The following is a 24327-nucleotide window of genomic DNA, read 5'->3' as shown; positions in this document are numbered from 1 at the left end:
CATTACTGAAAAATACAATGTATGTCAAAATCGTGCAGAAAAATCAGCTGGATTTATGGGAAAAATAAAGTTAGGGAGGAATCATGCAAAATCAGAGCATAAATGCTAACAAAATTTGTACCTTGGGAGATAAAAGTTTGGGGGTATACTTCTCTTGAAAGGGACCTCTAGATGCAGCACTCATTTTAAATATTAAAAAAAAAAATTGAATATTCATTAAACAGAAGGGTAAATCAGCACCCCTTCATGATAAGAACTCCATAGTAAAATAAGACTAGAAGGGAATTTCCTTAATCTGATAAAGGATATCTACTAAAAACCTACAGCAAACATCATATTTAATTGTGAAATATTGAAAACTTGCCAACTAAGAGATCTAAAAATGAGACGAAGAGACCTGCTGTCACCACTTTTGTTGAAAATGAGACAAGGATATTTGCTATCACCACTTCAATTGTATTAGAGGTACTAGGTAGTGCAATAAAATAACAAAAGTAAAGTAAAAATATAAGAAATGGAAAGGCAAAATTGTAGAAAATCCAACAGAATAATTCAATAGAATCTATAGAAAAACTCTGAGAGTGAATAAGTGAATTTAGCAAGTTTGATTACAAGGTCAGTATCTTAAAGGTGCATTATTTTTCTCTTTGTTTGCAACACAGAATTAGAAATTAGCTAAAGAAACAATGCCGCTTTTATTTGTATCAAAGCCATCAAATACCTAAAACAGATGTAATGAAAGAAATGGAAGACATCTACACACACACACACACACACACAAAAATTATTAGTAGACATTAGAGAAGACCTAAATAAGTAGAGGGTTATACCATGTTTATGGAGTTTTTGTTTTTTGGTGTAGAAATTGAACATTTGATCCTGAAATTTGTATGACAATGCAAAAGGTTATGAAGAGCCAAGATAGTCTTGAAGAAAATAATCAAAGCTAGAGGATTTATATTACCAGATATTGAGATTTATTATAAATTGAGACGGTGTGGCTTTTGGGCAAAGGCAGTGTATTGAAACAACTGAATCCAGAAACAGATCATCACACGTATTATCAGTTGATTTATGAGACAGGTGATATTGCAGTGCAGTGGGTGAAATGATGACCTTTTCTACAAGTGATTTTGGAATAATTGAAATTAGAAATGACAGCTTATTCAATAAATTGTTCCGGGTCAATATTGAAAACAATGCATCTTGATCCTTTCTTTACAGCGTATACCCCATACTCAATTCCAGATGGATGATAGATGTAAATGTGAAGTATAAAACAATAAGCCATCTTGAAGAAAGCATAGGGTGATATTTCTCTTGCCTGTGGGACAGGCAAAGATCCCTTAGGTAGTACTAATCATATAGGAAAAAATTGATGAGTTATAATTTATTAAAATGAAGAATTTCTGTTGTTCAAGAGACATCATTAAGGAGAGTGAAATAGAGAGCCACAGAATGAGAAAGATATCCTACAAAAGACTGATATTTAGAGCGTAAAAAGAACTACTGTTGTTATGTGCTGTAGAGTTCATTCTGACTCATAGCAGCCCTATATGACATAGTAGTACTGCCCCATAGGGTTTCCTAGGCTGTAATCTTTATGGAAACAGATTGCCAGGTCTTTTCTCCTACGAAATGGCTGGTAGGTTTGAACTGTCAGTTAGCAGCTGAGCGCTTAACCATTGGGCCACCAGGGCTCCTATAAAAAGAACTACTACAAATAAAAAATAAAAATGGAAAAATTGCATTTATTAATGGTAGGGTTACACACATGATTAGTGTAAGTGCTGTCAATAAGTTGTACACCTATAAAAAGTTGAATTGGCAAAAGTTGTGTGATACATGTATTTACAATAATGACCAAAAAAAGAGTATGTATAGCCAAATACCTCATGTGATTTTGTTCCTTGATTTGGAGGTTTAAGGTCATGGTTCATGGGATACCCCAGTTAATTGGCTTAATGATGTGTTCAGTGCTTTTGCTCTTCCTCCTAGTTCCTTGTGTAGTTCCTAGGCCTTAAAAGCTTGCAAGAGTACATTCAAGGCACAACAATTGGTCTCTATTTGCCTGTAGCAACAGAGGAAGAAGGAGGGTCAGGAATAGGAGGAGGAAATGGAATATACAGCTAATTGCCTCCGTGAACAACTGTCCTTTGTGAGACCAGAACTGGGTGGTACCTGGGTACCATTACTGAACATTTTGATCAAAGATTCCTTAGAAGAATTCTGATCAAAAGGGGGAAATGCAGAAAAGAATTTCAAATTCTCATGTACTGCAGACTTTGAGAGCCGTGGAGGGTGGATGAACCCCTGAAACTGTTGCCCTGAGATAATCTTTAAACCTTAAACCAAAAATATCCCCTGAAGTCTTTTTAAAACCAAGCAATAGTTTCGTTTAAACGAAATGCCTGCCTTGGGCATTATGCTCTTTTAAGAACTATCTCTATGGGGTCAGTTTGACAATAACAACTCTAAAGATTACATAGGAACCTTAGGAGGGCAGTAAGTTTATGTTAATGAGGGAGGAACAACTTAGAAAAGGGGGGCGAGAATGGTTGCACAACTTAAAGAATGTAATCAATGTCACTGAATTGGAGGGAGGAGCAGGGCTCTGGGCCTCAGTTCCATTCTGCCACTTTCTTTCTCCCTAAGTGTCCTTGGATAGGAGCCCTGGCAGCACAGTGGTTGAGAGCACGGCTGCTAACCAAAAGGTCGGCAGCTGGAATCCATCAGTCACTCCTTGGAAACCCTATGGGACAGTTCTACTCTGTCCCGTAGGATCACTATGAGTCAGAATCGACTCAATGGCAACAAGTTATTTGTTGGAGTAGTGGTTATCTTTTGGAGGAAGGAGTGTAATTAGTACACTGGGAGACAAAGGTGGCTTTTGGGATGCTGCCAGTGTTTTATTTATCTGGAATGCGTGCATATGGGTGTGTGTGTTGTTGTTAGTTACTGTTGGGTTGATTCCAACTCATGGGGACCCCATGTGTGCAGAGTAGAGGCGCCACTGGTTGTGTTGAACCACCAACCTTTGGCTAGTGGTCCAGCACTAAACTCTTTGCTCTACCCAGGGACTCCATGTGTATGTATATTCTTTGAACATTTATTTAGGTGTATGATAATGATTTGGACATTTTGTATATGTTTCACATCAACTTAAAAAATTACTCAAAAAATAAAAAGAACTTTAAAAAAATCAATAGAAGCATAAAGATGCAACAGTATGGATGAATCTAAAAAATACTATGTTTCATAAAAGCCAGATATAAAAGAGTACATTCAGTATGATTCCATCTATATGAAGTTCAAGAACAAGCAATAGTATAAGTCTATGGTGATAGAAGTAACAGTGGTTGCCTTTGGGAGAGGATTGACTGGATAGGGGCACAAGGAAACTTTCAGGGCTATTGAAAAGTTCTGTCTTGAAGTGTGGGTTACATGAGTATTATATTTGTCAAAGTTTGTACACTTTATTATATGTAAATTATGCCTCAGTAAAATGGGTTAATGTTAAAAAAAAAGGTGAAAGATCAGGTCAAAGATTGGAAGAAGTTTTTTCCCCCCTTTTTGTAATTTAAATGACAAAAGATAAGCAGCCAGAATATGAAAGAGCTTTTGCAAACTAATAAGAATAGATAACAGGTGAATAGAAAAACGAACAAAAATATGATCAGGGACTTCACAGAGATGCTCAATCTTGCTAATAGTTAAGGAATAGCAAGTTAAAACTAGAGTGAACAATTTCACATTCATTAGATAGTTGTTGTTAGGTGCTGTGGAGCCAATTCTGACTCATAGTGACCCTCTGTACAACAGAACAAAACACTGCCTGGTTCTGCATCATTCTCACAATCGTTTTTATGCTTGAGCCCATTGTTGCAGCCACTGTATCAGTCCATCTCATTGAGGGTCAGCCTCTTTTTTGCTGACCCTCTACTGTACCAAGCATGACGTCTTTTCTTCAGGCACTGGTCACTCCTGGTACCATGTCCAAAGTATGTGAGATGTAATTTCGCCATCTTTCTAAGGAGCATTCTGGCTGTATTTCTTCCAAGACAGATTTGCTCATTCTTTTGGCAGTCCATTGTATATTTACTACTCTCTTTGCCAACACCATAATTCAAAGGCATTGATTCTTTGGTCTTCTTATTCATTGTCCAGTTTTTGCATGCACATGAGACAAATGAAAACACCATGGTTTGGGTCAGATGCACCTTAGTTTTCAAGGTGACATCTTTGCTTTTCAACCCTTTAAAGAGGTCTTTAACAGCAGATTTGCCCAATGCAGTGCATCTTTTGATTTCTTGACTGCTGCTTCCATGGCTGTTGATTGTGGATCCAAGTAAAGTGAAATCCTTGACAACTTCAATCTTTTCTCCGTTTATCATGATGTTGCTTATTGATCAGTTGGGAGGATTCTTGTTTTCTTTATATTTAGATGTAATCCATACTAAAGGCTGTAGTGTTTGATCTTCATCACCAAAAAAAAACCAAACCCAGTTGAGTTGATTTCGACTCATAGCGATACTATAGGGCAGAGTAGAACTGCCCCATAGAGTTTCCAAGGAGCGCCTGGTGTATTTGAACTGCCATCCTCTTGGTTAGCAGCTGTAGCACTTAAACACTATGTCACCAGGTTTTCAGTAAGTACTTGAATCTTCCTCCAATCCTGATTCCTCATTCTTGTTTATGTAGTCCAGCTTCTGGGATTATTTGCTCAGCATACAAATTGAATAAATATGGTAAAAGGATACAACCCTGATGCACACCTTTCCTGACTTTAAACCACACAGTAGCCCCTTACTCTGTTTGAACCACTACCTCTTGATCTGTGTACAGGTTCCACATGAGCCAATTAAGTGTTCTGTTATTCCCATTCTTGTGAATGTTATCCATAATTTGTTAGATCCATACAGTCGAATGCCTTTGCATAGTCAGTAAAACACAGGTAAACATATTGCTGGTATTCTCTACTTTCAGTCATGATCCATCTTAACTCAGCAGTGATATCCCTTATTCCACGTCCTCTTCTGAATCCAGCTTGAATTTCTGGCAGTTCTCTGTCAATGTACTCCTGCAACTGCTTTTGAATAATCTTGAGCAAAATTTTACTTGTGTGTGATATTAATAGAAACCCTGGCGACATAGTGGTTAAGTGCTACGGCTACTAACCAAAAGGTCGGCAGTTTGAATTCACCAGGTGCTCCTTGGAAACTCTGTGGGTGAGTTCTCCTCTGTCTTATAGGGATGCCACGAGTTGGAATTGACTTGACTGCACTGGGTTTTTGGTTGGGTGGTATTAATGATATTGTTCAATCATTTCCACGTTCTGTTGGATCACCTTTTTTTGGAAATGGGCACAAATATGGATTTTTTCCAGTTGGTTGGCCAGGTTTCTTTCTTGCAAATTTCTTTGGATAGATGAATGAGCACCTTCAGCGCTGCATCCATTTGTTGAAACTTTTCAGTTGGTATTCCATCAGTGCCTGGACCCTTGTTTTTTGACAATGCCTTCAGTGCAGCGTGGATCTGTTCCTTCAGCACCATCAGTTCTTGACCGTATGCTACCCTCCGGAAGTGGGTGAACATTGACCAGTTCTTTTTGGTACAGTGACTCTGTGTATTTCTTCTGCTTTCTTTTGGTGCTCCCTTCGTCATTCAGTATTTTGCCCATAGAATTCTTCAGAATTGCAACTTAAAGTTTGAATTATTTCTTCAGTTCTTTAAGCTTGAGAAATGCCAAGTATATTCTTTACTTTTGGTTTTCTATGTCCAGGTCTACGCACATTTAAATTTGAATGAACCAGTGTATCTGAAAGAGTTTTTCAAAGTAGCTAGTGAAAGTCCAAATCATAAATCAGGTGCAAGAAGCAGTTTTTCTTGGAAGAGAAACAACTGAGACTTAAAACTACCCCGTGAAAAGTTGCCAGAGTTAGCATTGGCCATGGTACCTGCTGGTGGGTGAAAAAACCCTAGACAAAATGCTCTTTCTAGGTCAAAGCCAAGCTCTCAAGACAAAAGCGAGACAGAAAGGAGAACCACAGACTCACTGTGAGGCTGGCTCAAACAACATTCTTGAATAGCACAACACAAAACAAAGCAAATGGGAGCCCACTTCCCCAAAATGGCCACTCAGAATTTGAGTAATTCCTGGTATAGTCAACCCACTTCCAAGAAACATTTGGCTCCAGAGTGAAAACAGAAAGAGCCCGTACTTAGAATCCCTAAAATGACTATATGTAAACTGAGGTCCCTGTCAAACGGCTGTCTAAAGGCACAGGGATTCACATACCTTACCCTAAAAAGAACAAAAAGGTTGTTTACAAAGATGACATCTGGACTCCATACCTGAGTTGGGCCTAGCCCAAGTTGCCCAATAAAACTGGGAGCTCAAAACACAAAGTTAGTGGAGTTCACATCCAGGAGAGACTGATCACTTAGACACCGTGAGATTGGTGAGGGAAACAGTGGACACAAAGGGTCCTTGTGGGCACTGGCCCTATTCATTCACCAGCCAGGGAGTGGGGTTGTCTCTGGATCCCATTTCTGACACCAGAACTGTCGAAAGAAAAAATCTGGTCAATAAGTGAATCTGTGTTAAAAGAATGCTTGGGCCGAAAAATATTTTCCTGACTAGGGAGCACCCCTTTGAAGAGATGAGCTTGTCACATTATAATCTTGATCAACTTATATGTAGTACAAACTGTTAGGGGATTTCTTAATAGTTAAATTTAAAATAATTGGTTGTTATTCACTTAATTGGCAGTAATCAGCTTGGATTAGTTTATTAAGTTTGCGTGTCTGCATTCTATAGGCTAATTACGGCTTATTTAATTACTTAAACTTTTCCTGGAGTTGTCTTCATTATGAGTTTCTAGTTTCTGTGAAGGGTTCAGAGTTAGTTGCGTTTAAATGGGGGGAAGGGAGGGGCATTATTCTGAACAGATGTTAATTACTAAAAGGAGTAAAAGAAAACTCAAAGAGATATAAAAGTAGCAAATGCAGAAACCAGCTACTACATCTAGGACTGAGGAAGAGGGGACAAGGAAGGTACTAAGAACTTAGGAAAATCCCTCCCCACTTTAAGGCTGAGATTCAGATCCATTTAAAGAGGGCATGTCTTCCATAGAAACATGCAGTCTACTGTTGTTAGTTGTTGTTGAGTTGGCGCCTACTCATGGCAAACGCATGTACAACAGGATGAAATGTTGGCTGGCCTTATGCTGTCTTACCAGACATTAATGATGTTTGAATTAATTGTTGTGGCCACTGTGTATTTTGAGTACCTTCCAACCTAAGGGGCTCATCTTTCTGCGCTATATCAGACATTATACTGTTGTGATCCATAGGGTTTTCGTTGGCTAATTTTCAAAAGTAGATTGTCAGGCCTTTTTTCCTAGTGTGTCTTAGTTTGAGAACTCTGCTGAAACCCATCCATCATGGGTGACCCTGCTGGTATTTGAAATACCAGTGACACAGTTTCCAGCATCATAGCAACACACAAGACACCCCAGTATGACAAACTGAGAGTCTGCCAGCTGGGGAGAAACTTGTCAGAGGATATGGATTGGATCTAGCCTATAGGAACAACCCAGTGGGTGGTGGAGAAACTTGGAAGAGGTCATGGATGAGTGAGAGCTGGTTTGTAGGAGTAACTTACCAGATGGTGGAGACACTTGCCTGAGAGTAAGGGTTGAGGTTGGTCCGTGAGGGTGGATGAGGTAAACACTACTGGGCCTCAGATATGCCGGTACACTGGCTAGGAAGTTTATTTAAAAACAAAAACAAAAAACAACCTCAACATCGCACCGGAACTAATAAGAGAAGAAAGCCCTTTCCTCCTGCTGTGGGCTTGCAATGCACCCTCGCTGCTTTCGGTTGACAAGGCCTAACACTGAGCCACCTGGTAAACAAGAAATATTTACATGGTCCAGCTCCAATATTACAAAGCAGGGCAAAGAAAAGTGGATTTGTTGCTTAGGGGCAATAAATTGATAGCTGGCACAACTGCACATAACATAGCACCATTAATTTTTTAAAAAAATGAGATTTGCTTCAATTTTATGTGTATGGGATTGTAATATAAAATATATTTCTAAGTATGGGCCATGGGGGGGAAAAATGAACATCATTGTTCTGGAGAAACTTTCACATATGAACTCATGAAGACATCTGCAACATTGTTTGTAGTGACAAAAAATTGGTAACATCATAATTGCCTACCAGTAACGGAATGTTGGAGAAATAAATTGTGGTATGTATTTTACGGTGAAATACTATATAACAATGAACATGAATGAACTCTACACATATCAATATAGATCTCATAATACCAATCAAAAGAACAATTTTCAGAGTACTCAGTATATGACACCCTTTCTGTAAGATGCAAAAACATGCCAGATAATACTGTGTGGATGTATTAAGGCTGTTAGGGATTGAATTGTGGCCCTCAAAAATAAATGTTGTAAATCCTAATGTTTATGCCTGTGGTTTGGGAATGAGTTGTCTTTGTTATATTAATGAGACAGAATTAGTGTAGGGTGTGTTTAGGTCAGTCTCTTACAAAATTTAAAAGGAGCAGATTAAGGAAGCAGAGAGGGGGGAAGACACATGCCAAGCCACATGACGGTCTCTCAGGAAAAGAAACTCAGAAGAGATAAGAACCTTCCTCCAGAGTCAGGAGAGAGAGAGAGAAAGCCTTGCCCTGGAGACATGTCTTAGTTATCTACTGTTGCTGTAGTGGAAATACCACAAGTGGATGGCTTTGAGAAACAAATTTATTCTCTTACAGTTTAGGGGGATAGAAGTCCAAATTCAGGGCACCCAACTCTAGGGGCAGGCTTTGTTTCCTTTCAACATCTGTGGGCCCAGCAATCCTTGGAGATGTCCATGTGTCTTGGTGTTGATCTTCTGCTGGGTCTAGGAGGTTCTCAGCTCAGAGACCCCAGGTCCAAAGGATGTGCTCTTCTCCCAGCTCTTCTTTCTTGGTGGTAGGAGGTCCCTCTTCTCTGCTTACTTCTCTCTTCTTTTATCTCTTGTAAGATAAAAGGTGTGACTAAAGCAAGGGTGGTGTATACCATCCTAATCCTCATTAACATAACCCAATCATACCTTATTAGCATAACAGACAACTCACTCCCAAATGGGACCATAACCACAGGCATAGAGACTAGGACTTACAACACATAATTATATCAGACAACAAAATGGAGGGCAACCACACAATACTGGGAATCATGGCCTAGCCAAGTTGACATGAATTCTTGGGGGACACAGTTCAATTTATGACAAGCTGGAACCCTGAGTTTGAACTTCTAGACTCCTGAACTGTGAGAAAATAAGTTTGTTAAAGCGACCTTATCCCCTTGCCCCCGAACCAAACCCGTTGCCATCAAGTCGATTCTGACTCATAGTGACCCTATAGAACTGAGTAGTAGCATGTGTCATTTACTGATGCTTACTGCGTACAGTCCCTTGCTGTGCTGGCTTTAGTAATAGAAAAATACAATGCATGGTTCCTCTGTCTGTCGGCAAGGAGTGCATGTCTGCTTGGGGTGACATAATGTGAACATGTATTTACACTAGAGCATGTTAGGTAGAGGTCAAGTGGAAGGTGTTATGGCGACACCCAGATCTGAGCCATTGACTTCATTGGGACAGGAAGGGGTAGGTATAGGAGTAGGAAAGTTATAAATAATTTGGTGTTGAGCTGCCTTGAAAGATGAGTTTACCAGACCTGAGAGGTTGATGAATACTTAAAGTATTTAGAAATTCTTTTATGGCAGTGGTCAGGTGACCTCAGACTGTTGCTTGATGCCGGTTGGCTTGTTGATGTCATTTGCTCTGTCATGAGTCATTTCAGAATCTAATTGTTTCAAGAGCCAGTTCAAGTGTGTACCCTGTCTTCGTTAAATTACTTCTTAGCCAGGAGTTCTACGTATCTTCACTTGCTTCTAAGTGAAAGTGTGAAAAAGTTCATGGCTTTAATATGAGATACTGTTTGTTGCTCATGACATATGCTTTGTGTTAGAAGACTCATGCCAGTTGTTCAAATTACATCCCTTTGTTGATTTGTTGTCTGCATAGCTCTCTGATGGAAACCCTGGTGCGTATGGTTAAGTGCTACGGCTGCTAACCAAGAGGTCAGCAGTTAGAATCCGCTAGGCGCTCCTTGGAAACTCTACGGGGCAGTTCTACTCTGTCCTATAGGGTCGCTGTGAGTCGGAATCAACTCAACAGCAGCGGGTTTATACCTCTCTGAAGCCATGTTATTCATGTCCTGCTTTACTATCTAGATTCTTGATCCAGAGCCTGCTTTAACATTGGGCTTGCATGTATTACTGCTATCAATTTCTCACTGGATTCCAGCTTCTATTTTATCTTGAACACCTTTTTCTTCTTTCTGCTTTCCCATTCTCTTAGTCTGATTTGACTTAGTTGCCCACTTCTGTGGTACCGATAGCCCTGAAACTGATACTGACTCTTTGTAAGAACATTTCTACTATCAAGCTAGACAATATAAATCTGATTTTTACCTGTACCCTAGATACAGGTTCACACACACTTAATAACAGGGGTCTCTTTTAAAGTGGTTTTTAAAAGTGATCTATTCCTAAAATTAGCTGAAGTTTAAAAAATAACAGAATCTTTTATCCAGAGGGATCTAAGCATTATGAATATTGATTAGTTCTTTCAGCCTCGTTGTGAGCAGAATGAATCCCAATATTGCCATAATCATTTTGTTTGCAGAGGGAGAAAAGAAATAATTGAGTTTTCATGTTTCTCAAGGTGAATCCATCAGTTAGTAGAAAGGTCAGTCACGGTTTAGTCATCTAGAAATCTCCTGATTCCCTTTTCTCATTTTTTATTCAGGCATATTCCAACCAGTAAGACTATTTTCTGCCAGTTTTCTTTCTGTTTAAATTTAGTTTTCTTTAATGTTTTTTTTTTTGTCTTGCTATGATAATCACACTAGGAATCAATATCAGCAAAATAGTGTTAAGTTTCTGATTCACATACAGAAAATGAAATAAAGAATTTCATTACTAATGTCATTGGAAATTATATAATAAAGAATTAAGGAAAATTATAAAGTTCTAGGTTGGGTACTATTGTTATTAGTCTCTACTGAATTTTGTTGGCTAAACATTTTAAACCACTTATTAATATGTTATCTCATGAAATTTTGAGTTTTAATGATATATGAGTAATGAAAGATTGCATCTTTTTGATAACAAAAAAGACTTCATTTTTTAAAATAATTTTTATTGTGCTTTAAGTGAAAGTTTACAAATCAAGTCAGTTTCTCACACAAAAACCCATATACACCTTGCTACACACTCCCAATCACTTTCTCCCTAATGAGACAGCCCGCTCTTTCCCTCCACTGTCTCTTTTCGTGTCCATTTTGCCAGCTTCTAACCCCCTCTACCCTCATCTCCCCTCCAGGCAGGGGATACCAACATAGTCTCAAGTGTCCACCTGATCCAAGAAGCTCACTCCTCACCAGCATCCCTCTCCAACCCGTTGTCCAGTCCAATCCATGTCTGAAGAGTTGGCTTTGGGAATGGTTCCTGTCCTGGGCCAACAGAAGGTCTGGGGGCCATGACCACTGGAGTCCTTCCAGTCTCAGTCAGACCATTAAGTCTGGAAGAAAGACTTCTTTTAACTATAAGGACTTTATTTTTGTTAACTCTAGGGTATGATTTATGTATGAAAATTGTACAGAATTTTAAATCAGAGTACTTAGTGTTCATTTGTATAATGTAATTCTAAACACTTAACACTATTACTTGTAAATGCCTTTGACAGATTTTCCATCATGCTTACAACTTAATGTTTAAAAGTGAAAAAAGATTTTATAGTAGTTATTGTTTGCTGAGTACCTACCGCGTTGTATGCAATAGTAGTAATTATACCTTATTTCAGCTAATCCTCACAATAACCTTGTGAAACATTTCTGCCTCCACTTTTAGTTGAAGAAACTGAAGCTTAGAGAGACTGAAGTGCAAATAGCTGGTATGTCACTGAGCTAGGGTTCTCTTTGCCTTGAGTTGCTACTTGGAATTCATTGAAAGACTAATTTCAGAAAGACCACGGATAGTCCAAAACAGTATTTCTTGAGATCCATTTCAAAAGGCTATCGGGTTGTGTGTGGCTTGATGTTTCCCTAGTAGGCTACTTTCATAAGTGAATGAGTGAACACTTTACTGCTGTATTTATGAGGTCTTCTATTTTTGGACTCTTGAACAATAGTAGTTGTTAGGCACCGTTGAGTCTGTTCCAACTCATAGTAACCTGGTGTATAACAGAATGAAGCACTGCCTGGTCCTGCGCCATTCTCATGATCATTGCTACACTTGAGCCATTGCTACAGCCACTGCGTCAGTCCATGTTATTGAGAGTCTTCATCTTTTTCACTGAGTTTCCACTTGACCAAGCATGATATCCTTCCCCAGGGACTGATCCCTCCTGATAACATGTCCAAAGTATGTGAGACGAAGCCTTATCATCCTTGCTTCTTAGAAGCATTTCTGGCTGTACTTCTTCTAGGACAGATTTGTTCTTTTGGCAGTCCATGGTATTTTCAGTATTCTTCTCCAGCACCACAATTCAAAGGTGTCAGTTCTTCTTTGGTGTTCCTCGTTTATTGTCCAGCTTTCACATGCATATGATGTGATTGAAAATACCATGGCTTGGGTCAGGTGCAACTTAGTCTTCAAGGTGACATCTTTGCTTTTCAACACTTTAAAGAGGTCCTTTGCAGCAGATTTACCCAGTGCAATGGGTCGTTTGATTTCTTGACTGCTGCTTCCATGGCTGTTGATTGTGGATCCAGGTAAAATGAAATCCTTGACAACTTCAGCCTTTTCACCGTTTTATCATGATGTTGCTTATTAGTCCAGCTGTGAGGATTTTTTTTTCTTTATATTGAGGTGTAATCCATACTGAAGGCTGTAGGCATTGATTTTCATCACTAAGTGCTTTAAGTCCTCTTCACTTTTAACAAACAAGGTTGTGTCACCTGCATGTTGCAGGTTGTTAATATCCTTTGAGCTTTTAGCAGAAAAATCACAGTATATATTCAAGATGTGTGATGGATGATGTTCCTCTGAAGTTTTTCATTAACAGCTTATTTGAATTCTACTATTAGTACTCAAAGAAGAACATGTGCCTTCGTGTCAGATCTTTATCCTTCTTCAGTTTTGTTTAATATTAAATGTGACCATAAATTAACAGACAATTTAAAAACAACTGTTATATAGCCTACACATCTAGATGAATGTTGTCCTTAGATTAGTCACCTGAACAGATAATTACTGTAATAATATTAGGCTCTTTTCAGAAAATTATTAGAATTCCCATTAGAGTAAGTTGATGAACTCTAAAAAGAGTACCATGTTAAAAAGAATGTGTGAGAGTGTTCAGATTAAGGGAAAATAAAACAAAACAAAAAACCCAGTTTTCTTTGAGTTGATTTCCATTCATGGTGATCCCACGTGTGTCACAGTAAACTGTGTTCCATAGGATTTTCAATGGTTGATTCAATGCCATTTTTTCCAAGGTGCATTTGAGTGGACTTGAACCTCAAACCTTTTGGTTAGCAGTTGAGTGCATTCACTATTTGCACTACCCAGGGACTCTTGGGTTAAGATATTGTATGTCTGCATCTGATTTTGCTTCTTTCTGAAACACTACAAAAATGAAAAGACAGATTTAAAAAATATAATAAATCTACAAGGACAGGAAAAGTTGTCAAGGAGTTAGAAGGATATAAACTGACTTAGCAGACCTGAGATAGCTGACTCTCAAATTGGTAGTGGGAATAGCCAAGGACCAACCTTATTTACACAGCAGATCCTTAAAGGAAATAGGAGATTACAAACTAAGTACCTTTGGAACTAAGAATGAAGCCCAAGCCCAAGTCCATTGCCGTCGAGTCGATTCTGACTCATGGCAGAGTAGAACTGCCCCAAAGAGTTTCCAAGGAGCGCCTGATAGATTTGAACTGCCGACCTTTTCGCTAGCAGACAGAACTCTTAACCACTATGCCACCAGAATGAAGCCAGAGGGACTAAAATAAACAGAAAGTGAATGAAAGCTGTTTAAGAAGTAGTAGTTAGATATGTAGGTCTTCTCCCTTACACCATCTCATTTGATGACTGCTCCTTTCTTATTCTGTTAGAAGTCTTGAGGTTTTTCTCTGTAGAGAGTAAATAAAACATCTCTTGAATGAGAGACTTCAGACACAATTGAGAGAATGAATTCTTTCTTAGTTATCTAGTGCTGCTCTAACAAAAATACCACAGTGCGTGGCTTTAACAACAAAAATTTATTTTCTCACAGTTTAGGAGGCTGGAAGTCTGAATTCAGGGTGATGGCTCTAGGGGAACACTTTCTGGAGGAAGGTCCTTACCTCTTTTTAGCTTCTGTTTCTCAGTTTCTTGGTAATCTTCATGTGGTATGACATCTGTCTTCCCCATCTCTGCTTGCTTCTCTGTGCCCAATCTGCTTGTTTTATATCTAACAGGTGATTGACTTAAAACATACCCTACACTGATATGCCCTCATTAACCCAACAAAGAAAACCCTGCTTCCTAATGGGATTACATCCACAAATATAGGGGTTAGAATTGACAACACATATTTTGGGGAACTCGATTCAATCTGTAACAGGTCCCATATTGAAAATTGGGGAATTAAGTGACAATACACAAGCCTTGATTTGCAATACTGAAAGATTCTACGGGGAAAATATTAAACGATGAAGGAAGCATGAAAAGTAAATGGAAGGAATACACAGAGTCATTATACCAAAAAGAACTGGTCAGTGTTCATTCATTTCGAGAGGTAGCGTATGATCAGGAACCAATGGTAATGAAGGAAGAGGTCCACTCTGCACTGAAGGCATTGGTGAGAAACAAGTCTCCAGGAATTGATGGAGTATCAGTTGAGATATTTCAGCAAATGGATGCAGTACTGGAAGCGCTCACTCATCTATGCCAAGAAATTTGGAAGACAGCTACGTGGCCAGCTGACAGGAAGAGATCCACATTTATGCTATTCCCAAGAAAGGTAATCCAACTGAATGTGGAAATTATCGAACAATAACATTAATATCAGATGGAAGCAAAGTTTTGCTGCACATCATTCAAAAGTGGCTGTAGCAGTATATTGATGGGGAGCTGCCAGAAATTCAGGCCAGATTCAGAAGAGGACGTGGAACCAGGGATATCATTGCTGATGTCAGATGGATCCTGGTTGAAAGCAGAGAATACCAGAAGGATGTTTACCTGTGTTTTATTGACTATACAAAGGCATTCAACTGTGTGGATCATAACAAGTTACGGATAACATTGCGAAGAATGGGAATTCCAGAATACTTAATCGTGCTCGTGAGGAACCTGTACACAAATCAAGAGGCATTTGTTTGGACAGAACAAGGCGATACTGCATGGTTTAAAGTCAGAAAAAATGTGTGTCAGGGTTGTATCCTTTCACCGTACCTATTCAGTCTGTATGCTGAGCAGTTTACTTGAGTCCACAATCAGCACATGGAAGCAACAGTCAGGAAATCAAAAGATGCACTGCATTGGGCAAATCTGCTGGAAAAGACCCCTTTAAGGTGTTGAAAAGCAAAGATGTCACCTTGAAGACTAAGGTGCGCCTGACCCAATCCATGGTATTTTCAGTTGCATCATATGCATGTGAAAGCTGGACAATAAATAAGGAAGACTGAAGAAGAATTGATGCCTTTGAATTGTGGTGTTGGTAAAGAATATTGAAGATAGCATGGACTGCCAAAAGAACGAACAAATCTGTCTTGGAGGAATTATTGCCAGATATGCTCCTTAGAAATAAGGATGATGAGACTGTGTCTTACATACTTTGGACATTTTATCAGGAGGGGTCAGTCCCTGGAGAAGGACATCATGCTTGGTAAAGTAGAAGGTCAGCGGAAAAGAGGAAGACCCTCAATGAGATGGATTGATGCAGTGACTGCACCAGTGGGCTCAAGCGTAAGAATGATTGTGAGCATGGTGCAGGACTGGGCAGTGTTTTGTTCTGTAGTACATACGGTTGATATGAGTCGGAACTGACTCGATGGCACCTACCAACAAGTGGCAATATGTCTACTGAATATTGAATGCCAAAAACTTGCAGCCTTTATCTTTCACTTGACTTTTGAAATCCTGGCAGCCATGCCTTCACCTTCCAAGCAGAATAGAAGAATCTTTTATGGGCAGTCTGGCCAGGTAAGAGGAAGGACCTAAAGATGCTGACTGTGCCAGTTATTGATTTATTGCCCCTGAGCTCCTTTCTTAGCTGTTTTGTATGATGCTGGAGCTAGACTCTGCAAACCATACTTCTTCGTTGCCAGCTGAATCTTTGTTAGAATATTCCAATAAAGGAGTGTTGTAGTGAGGCTACGAGGCTGGAGGAGGAAGAAGGGACTTGGTTCTTGTTTTTGTTTTTCCCAGTGGCAGACTCCAGTGACAGTGTTCTCTGCAGTAGGTACCACAGTGATGGTCTTGGTTCTGATGAGTGACTTCCAGCAACATTCTTCTTGACCCCAGCAGTGGGTAACATGTTTCTGTAGTAGCCTGTAGAAATTTTCTCAGAAATTTGAATCTTAGCCTTGTGAGATCCCTTTTCTAAATTGCTAAGTTCTTTGTTTACTTTTCCTTCAGCCTTAACTGTGGCAGTTGCTTTCTGCATTTGCTACCTCTCTTATATCCTAGAGTTTATTTTTACCTTCTTAGTTGTTTACCACCTTTTACCTATTTAACAATTGGTTTTATTAAATTTTCCCTGTGCAAATGGTTGGTGTGGATTCTGTCTCCTCACTAGACCCTAATCTGTACATTGATATCAGAGCTTCTCCAACAAACGGTACACTCAGATCTCAGGTCAGCAAGCTTCACTCATGCATTTAGAGCTTCCAGTTTTGTTTTTATTTCCTTTCCCTTAGATATGGGCAGACAACCAAGGATACAAGATATTTGAAGATGCTCTAATGTGAAAGTTAGCTACCAAAGAAAGGAAGACAAGAAGGAGGGATAGGAAAAAGCAACTAGAGCAAACAGACTACATAGGGTGAAGAAAACTCCAAAACAAAACAAAAAACCAGCCTGTCATTAATATGCTCGGAGACATAAAGGAAGGTATTGCATCCATAAAATGAGAACAGGATACTATAAAAAAGAAACATTTGGACCATGGAAAAGAGCCCTTGGAAAATAAAAAATGGTAGCAGGAATGAAAAATCTTAATAGAAGGGTTAGAAGGTAAAGTTGAGTAGATCTCCCAGAAAGTAGAACAAAAGACAAAGTCATAGAAAATTAGACAAGAAAAATAAGAAAATTAGAGGTCTCCTTTAAGAGAGGTGCATCATTTGGTGGAAATTCAGAAGCATAAAAGAGAGAAACAAAGGGGTAAAAAATCAACTGAAATATTTCAGAAAAATTTCCCCAAATGGAAAGACACGAGTTTTCAGATTGGAAGAACCCAGCAAATACATAACAGAAATGAATGAAAATAGTCCCGTATTACTTTGAAGTTTCAGAATTTTGGGATCAAGATCAACAAGTTTCCGGAGACAAGAAAAAGCATGTTACATACAAGGAATCAGGATGGCCTTGGACTTTAACAACACTGGAAACTAGAAGACATTGGAAGAGTGTCTTCAAAATCCTGAAGGAAAATGATTTCCAATCTAGAATTCTGTAACCCAGCCAAACTATGAATTGAATATGCATGTGTGCTATAGATATTTTCTAACACACAAAAGTCTAAGTTTTCTTCCCATATTTCTCAAGAGGCTACTAGGGAATATGTTCTTACAAAACAAGGTGGTAAATCAAGGACTAGGAAGAAAAGGAATACAAGTGTCTTAGGCAGGGTTCTCTAGAGAAGCAAAACCAGTAAAGCATATATATATGTATATATAGAGAGAGAGATTGAGATTGAGATTTATATCAAGGAAATCGCTCACACAATTGTAGAGGCTGGAATGTCCCAAGTCCATGAGTCAGAATAGAGGTCTCTCCTGATCGATGTAGCCGCAGGGGCTGGTGAACCCCATATCAACAGGTCAGGGAGCAGGGCTCTTGCCCACAGGCTGTGAAGATCAATGAATCCTAAGATTGGCAGGCAAGACCACAGGTAAGCTGCTAGCTCAAGTCCCAGAACCGGAGATTAGATGAACAGAGACCAGCTGCAGGATACAGCACGAGCAAAAAGCTGCCACGCCTAGCCTGATGTCCACTTGTATTTGATGCAGCCCACATGCCCAAGCAAACTCTGTTTCAAATGATTGACTGCTCACAGCAGACCCCGTCATGGGGATGATTACATGTCAGATCTCAACAGGGAAGTGATCACAACATTATATGACTGCCAAAACACTGAGAATCATGACCCAGCCAAGCTGACACACAATCTTAACCTTCACAACAAGAAACAGGAGAATCCAGCATAGGGGAGATTACTGAAGGTAATCCCCAGGATGAATGTAAAAGGAAATAATCAGAATAACAGCTGAGTATCAGATTTTTTTTTTTTTTTTTTATCAGATATAGCCCCCATGTGTCTGTCAGTTTGTTGTACTTTGGAGGCTTGCGTGTTGCTGTGATGCTGGAAGCTATGCCACCGGTGTTCAGATACAGAAGGGTCACCCATGGCAGACAGGTTTCCGCTAAGCTTCTAGACTAAGACAGACTGGGAAGGAGGACCCAGCAGTCTACTTCTGAGAAGAATTAGCCAGTGAAAGCCTTATGAATAGCAGTGGAACATTGATATAGTGCTGGAAGATGAGCCCCCCAGGTTGGAAGGCACTGAAAAGACAACTGGGGAAGAGCTCCTTAGAAACTTAGAAGAATGCTCCATAGAAGCAAGGATGGCAAGACTGCATCTTACATACTTTGGACATGTTGTCAGGAGGGATCAGTCCCTGGAGAAGGGCATCATGCTTGGTAAAGTACAGGGTGAGTGAAAAAGAGGAAGACCCTCAGTGAGATGTATTGACACAGTGGCTGCAACAGTGGGTTCAAGGAAAAAAATGATGGTAAGCATGAAGCAGGACCGGGCAGTGTTTCGTTCTGTAGGACATAGGGTCAGTATGAGTCGGAACTGACTTGACGGCACCTAACAACAACAACAACAACAACAACAACAACAACAACAGTGAGACACACAAGATGATCAGGACAAATTAGAGCTGTGTGGCTCAAGAGACAGACAGACATATTGAGGGCTGTTTGACCATATTCCGTGCTGTTCTTGATGTTTAAATATGAGGACAGAATGCCCAGTTGATCTTGGCCCAGATTTTTACCCGTACTTGACTTTATTTGACAAAGTTCACATGCTTTCTTCCATGCTTTGCTGCCTGTATTAGCTGAGGATACTCGTTTCATCACTGTCACCTCGTGTGTGTAGAGTGCAAGGAGTCATCTTTCTGGGAGTTTGTCCCTCAGAGCTTGGTTGCATTGGTGTCTCCCCTTTTCTCTTTATTTCAGTGGAACTATCATTTTGTGGTAGGGTTCCCCTAGGGAAACAGGTGAATGAATGTGAAGCTCACCTTGATGTGTGTGTGGTTCCTTTCTCTCTGGGATTTTAGCACCCATGATAGCTGCTTTCCAGTGCCCTTACACAATTGTTCAGCTTTTATATTTGCTTTTTTTTTTTTTTATATTTGCTTAGTGCTAAGTGTCTTGTCAGGGCTAGAACCTGAAGTTCATAGATATATTTTCTATATATTTGAATTCCAAAAGAACTTTAAAGTGGTAGTATTGTTAACATTTGTTTATGGCTGCCCAGAGTGGCAAATTTTAAGGGAATGTCTTAGCTATCTAGTGCTGTTAAAACAAATACGGCAAGTGGATGGCTTTAATGAAGAGAAAATTATTCTCTCACAGTGTAGGAGCTAGAAGTCCAAATTTAGGGCATCAGCTCCAGGGGAAGGCTTTCTCTCTCTGTCGGCTCTGGAGGAAGGTCCTTGTCATCAGTCTTCCCCTGGACTAGGAGCTTCTCAGCACAGGGACTCTGTGTCCAAAAGACTCGCTCTTCTGGCACTACTTTTTGGTAGTACGAGGTCCCCCATGTATCTCTGCTCGCTTCTTTCTTTTATATCTCAAAAGAGATCGATTTAAGACACAGTCTAATCTTGTAGTTGAGTCTTGCCTCATTAACATAACTGCTGCTAATCCCACCTCATTAACATCACATAGGTAGGATTTACAACACATAGGAAAATCATATCAGATGACAGAGTGGTGAACAGTCTCACAATACTGGAAATCATGGACTAGCCAAGTTGACACATATTTTTTGGGGGACATGGTTCAGCTTATAACAGGGGACAGTAACTAATTTGGAAGTAAAAGTTCTTAACTTTTTAATATATGTTTATTCATTGGTGATTATTCTTTTTTATACTTATAGCTTATAAATGAAGATTTAAAATAGCATTAAATTATGTAAATAAATACACAAGATCATTCTTTAAAAGTTTTCCGTGAAAATAATGGGAAAAGATTTTATATAATTGTATTCCCCCATTTTTTGGCTGAATTCTCTTATGGTTTCTTCTTTTTTTTTTTTTTTACAAGTAGTTGCAGTTTGTTTCCTACCAATTATTAGTTATATAATTAGAAAAGAGATAATGATTAGATGGACTGTACATATTTTTATTGATACACCGAAGGAAAAATCTTATTATTTTTGAAAGGCTGGAGACCTTTGTTTTTATCCTTGAATTTAAATGGATCTGTCCTTCAGAGTGAACCATGATTTTTTATTGAAGTTTTAAATTATGATATGGAGTTGAAAAGAAATTGTGCTTGCCCTGGGCCTCCTCTGCCTCCTATGCACCTGGTAGCCTAAGGGTTGGAGGGGTAAATAAATTTTTTTTTTTTCTCCCTTTTGTCAGTGAAGAATCTGTTACACCTTTGAAAGAAAAAGCTTGAAACTCCTTGTTGAAGGGTACTTTTCGCTGAACTGCATTTGGTGCTTTTGATCTGACTTGATTGGTTTGCACCCAGAATCTTTGTAAAGAGCTGCTGATTATTGACAGTCACATGGCTTGACCATATAGAGGCTTCATTCTTTGGGGTTAACACTGCAGACACTGTTTTGTAGCCTTTCTGTCAGTAGCAATTATAGTGGTACTGTTGGCTCTTTCGGATCGTATAGCCTCGTTTGTGTTGGGTGACTGGCAAGGGTGTTTCACAACTAAATAATGCATATTTAAGAAAGTGGTATTTAGGAGTAATTGAGATTATAGATGTGAAAAAACCTAGCACAGAGCATGGCTCAAGGGCAGGTGACCATTTTTTTGTGTGTATGTTTAAATAACTGTATCTATCAAATGAATTAATGTTAAATACATATATTTACACCCAAGTCTCAGAATATTTTCCCGAACAGCTTTTCGTCTTAGTTTGTCTTTCCCATTTTACTGACTTGCTTTTCCAACCTGATGGGAGTAAAAGTTCCTTAAAGTGCCTAAAATGGTTTAAGAAAATTTTACTCCCATCAGGTTGGAAAGGCAGGTCAGTAAAATGGGAAATACAAATTAATTACTGAGCATTTACACAGTGATGGTAAGCACACATGCATGCTAGGATGCTACTTTTTTACTTCTATGACAGTTATATAGTGTTCTCAGTTTCTTTTTTTTTTTTTTTGTATACTGATTACCTTTAAACAATATATAATTTCTCTGACTTTTATTATCTTTGCAAGTATAGTGAATTTCTGTGTTTCTAAAATATACAATTTTCTTTTTTCTCTATTTAGAACTTTTCCCTGTATTTTTTTTTCATTTCCTCTGTGGACTAATTGCTTAAATAGAGTTCATTTTGAATAACTCTGAAATTCTAAAATCCCTAATGGTTTCAGCATAAAGTAGAACTTAAAAGTCACATCTCAATTAGAAATTTAATTTCATTATCTTAATTTTTAATCACATTTTGTAATAAATGGCATTTTTAGAGTCCGAGTTTATAATATTTTAATAGAGACTTTTTAGATATATTATTGAATTTTCTATCTTTAAAAATTTTTTTTTTTACTACTGTATAATTCTTAAATTTCCTTAGGTGAATTTACCAATTTTATTAAATATAATCAATAATGTTTAAGATGACAAGATGCAAATCTATCATTTTTCAGTGATCTCCACTAGGTTTAAAATGTTTAAGTTAAAGAAATTTATCCACCAACCAAAAGTTAAAGAAATTTATCCACAGCATGTGATATTTCTATATCAAATCAGGTCAAGGTCAGAGGATACAAATTCCACAAGCAAACATTTTATTAGACATTTGTAACACAATATCACTTTTAGCTCTTACCTGGTTACAAGTATCAAAATTAATTTTTCATGGCTCAGTTAATATTTTAGAACCTTTGGCTTTACTGCTGTTTTTTCCATTTTTCAAATTACATTGTCATTTTCTATTTTATTTGGGTGTTTTTTTTTTTTTGAATTGGCTAGTTTTTGAAGTGAGATTATGATTTCTTTTAGTATTTTCTAGGTGGGATTACAACCTATGTTTTATTTCACTTACTTGGTACTAGTTCTTTTCCTGGCTCTTTTCCGCTTAGAGCTTTTCTCAGTAGTGGCTCTATTTCTTGTGTTGATGAATTTGTTGTTATAAAGAATATTTATTTATTTATCGTGCTTTAAGTGAAAGTTTACAAATCAAGTCAGTCTGTAATACAAAAAGTTATACATATCTTGGTGTGTACTCCTAGTGCACTCCCCCTAATGAGACAGCACATTCCTCCTCTCTGCCCTGTATTCCCTGTGTCCATTCAGCCAGCTCCTGTCCTCCTCTTCCTTCTCATCTCGCCTCCAGACAGGAGTTGCCCACATAGTCTCATATGTCTACTTGAGCCAAGAAGCTCCCTCCTCAGTACTGTTACCTATTTTATAGTCCAGTCCAATCCCTGTCTGGAGAGTTGGCTTCAGGAATGGTTCCAATCTTGGGCTAACAAAGGGTCCAGGGACCATTACCTCTGGGGTCTCTCTAGTCTCAGTCAGACCATTAAGCCTGGTCTTTTTATGAGAATTTGAGTTCTGCATCCCACTGTTCTCCTGCTCCATCAGGGATTGTCTGTTGTGTTCCCTGTCAAGGCAGTGATCCGTGGTAGCTGGGCACCATCTAGTTCTTCTGGTCTCGGGCTGATGGAGTCTCCAGTTTATGTGGCCCTTTCTGTCTCTTGGGCTCATCTTTATCATATATCTTTAGTATTCTTCATTCTCCTTTGCTCCAGGTGGGTTGAGACCAATTGATACATCTTAGATGTCTGCTTGCTGGCGTTTAAGACCCCAAATGCCTCTCGCCGAAGTAAGATACAGAATGCTTTCTTAATACATTTTGTTATGCCAGTTGACCTAGATGTCCCCTGAAACCATGGTTACCAATCCCACATCCCTGCTACTCTGGCCTTCGAAGCGTTCGGTTGTTTCCAGGAAACCTTTTAGTTTATTCCAGCTGTGCTGACCTCTCCTGTGTTGTGTATTGTCTTTCCCTTCACCCAGAATATTTCTAGTCTACTATCTAATTAGTGAATAAATTACCCTCCCCCTCCCTCCCCACCCTTGTAACCATCAAAGAATATTTTCTTCTTTGTTTAAACTTTTTCTAGAGTTCTTATAATAGTGGTCTCATACAATTTTTGTCCTTTTACAACTGACTAATTTTACTCAGGATAATGCCTTCCAGATTCCACCATGTTATAAGATGTTTCACAGATTCATCGTTGTTCTTAATCCTTGGCATAGTATTCCATTATGTGAATATACCATAATTTGTTTATCCATTCATCTGTTGATGGGCACGTTGGTCGTTTACATCCTTTTGGTATTGTAAACAGCGCTACAGTGAACATGGGTGTGCATATATCTGTTCGTGTGAAGGCTTTTATTTCTCTAGGATATATGGAAAGGAGTGGAATTACTGGATATATGGTAGTTGTATTTCTAGCTTTTTAAGGAAGCCACAGATCGATTTCCAAAGTGGTTGTACCATTTTACATTCCCACCAGCAGTGTATAGTGTTTCAGTCTCTCCGCAACCTCTCCAGCATTTATTATTTTGTGTTTTTTGGGTTAATGCCAGCCTTGTTGGAGTGAGATGGTATTTCACTGTAGTTTTAATTTGCATTTCTCTAATGGCTAATGATGGAGGAGCATTTCCTTATGTATCTGTTAGCTGCCTGAATGTCTTTGGCAAAGTGCCTGTTCATATCCTTTGCCCATTTTTTAATTGGCTTATTTGTCTTTTAGTTGTTGAGTTTTTGCAGTATC

General features: G+C 38.8%; 1 protein-coding gene across 1 annotated transcript in view; it reads left to right on the top strand.

Moving 5' to 3' along the window:
• Nucleotides 1-24327, top strand: part of DOCK3 (dedicator of cytokinesis 3) — a 572157-nt gene that overhangs the window by 134101 nt on the left and 413729 nt on the right. The gene's annotated exons all lie outside the window — the stretch shown is intronic.

This window comes from Loxodonta africana, chromosome 22 (assembly GCF_030014295.1).
Source record: "Loxodonta africana isolate mLoxAfr1 chromosome 22, mLoxAfr1.hap2, whole genome shotgun sequence".
NCBI lineage: Eukaryota > Metazoa > Chordata > Mammalia > Proboscidea > Elephantidae > Loxodonta > Loxodonta africana.
Note: the sequence above shows the minus strand (reverse complement) of the source record. Positions and strands in the feature narration are given on the sequence as shown.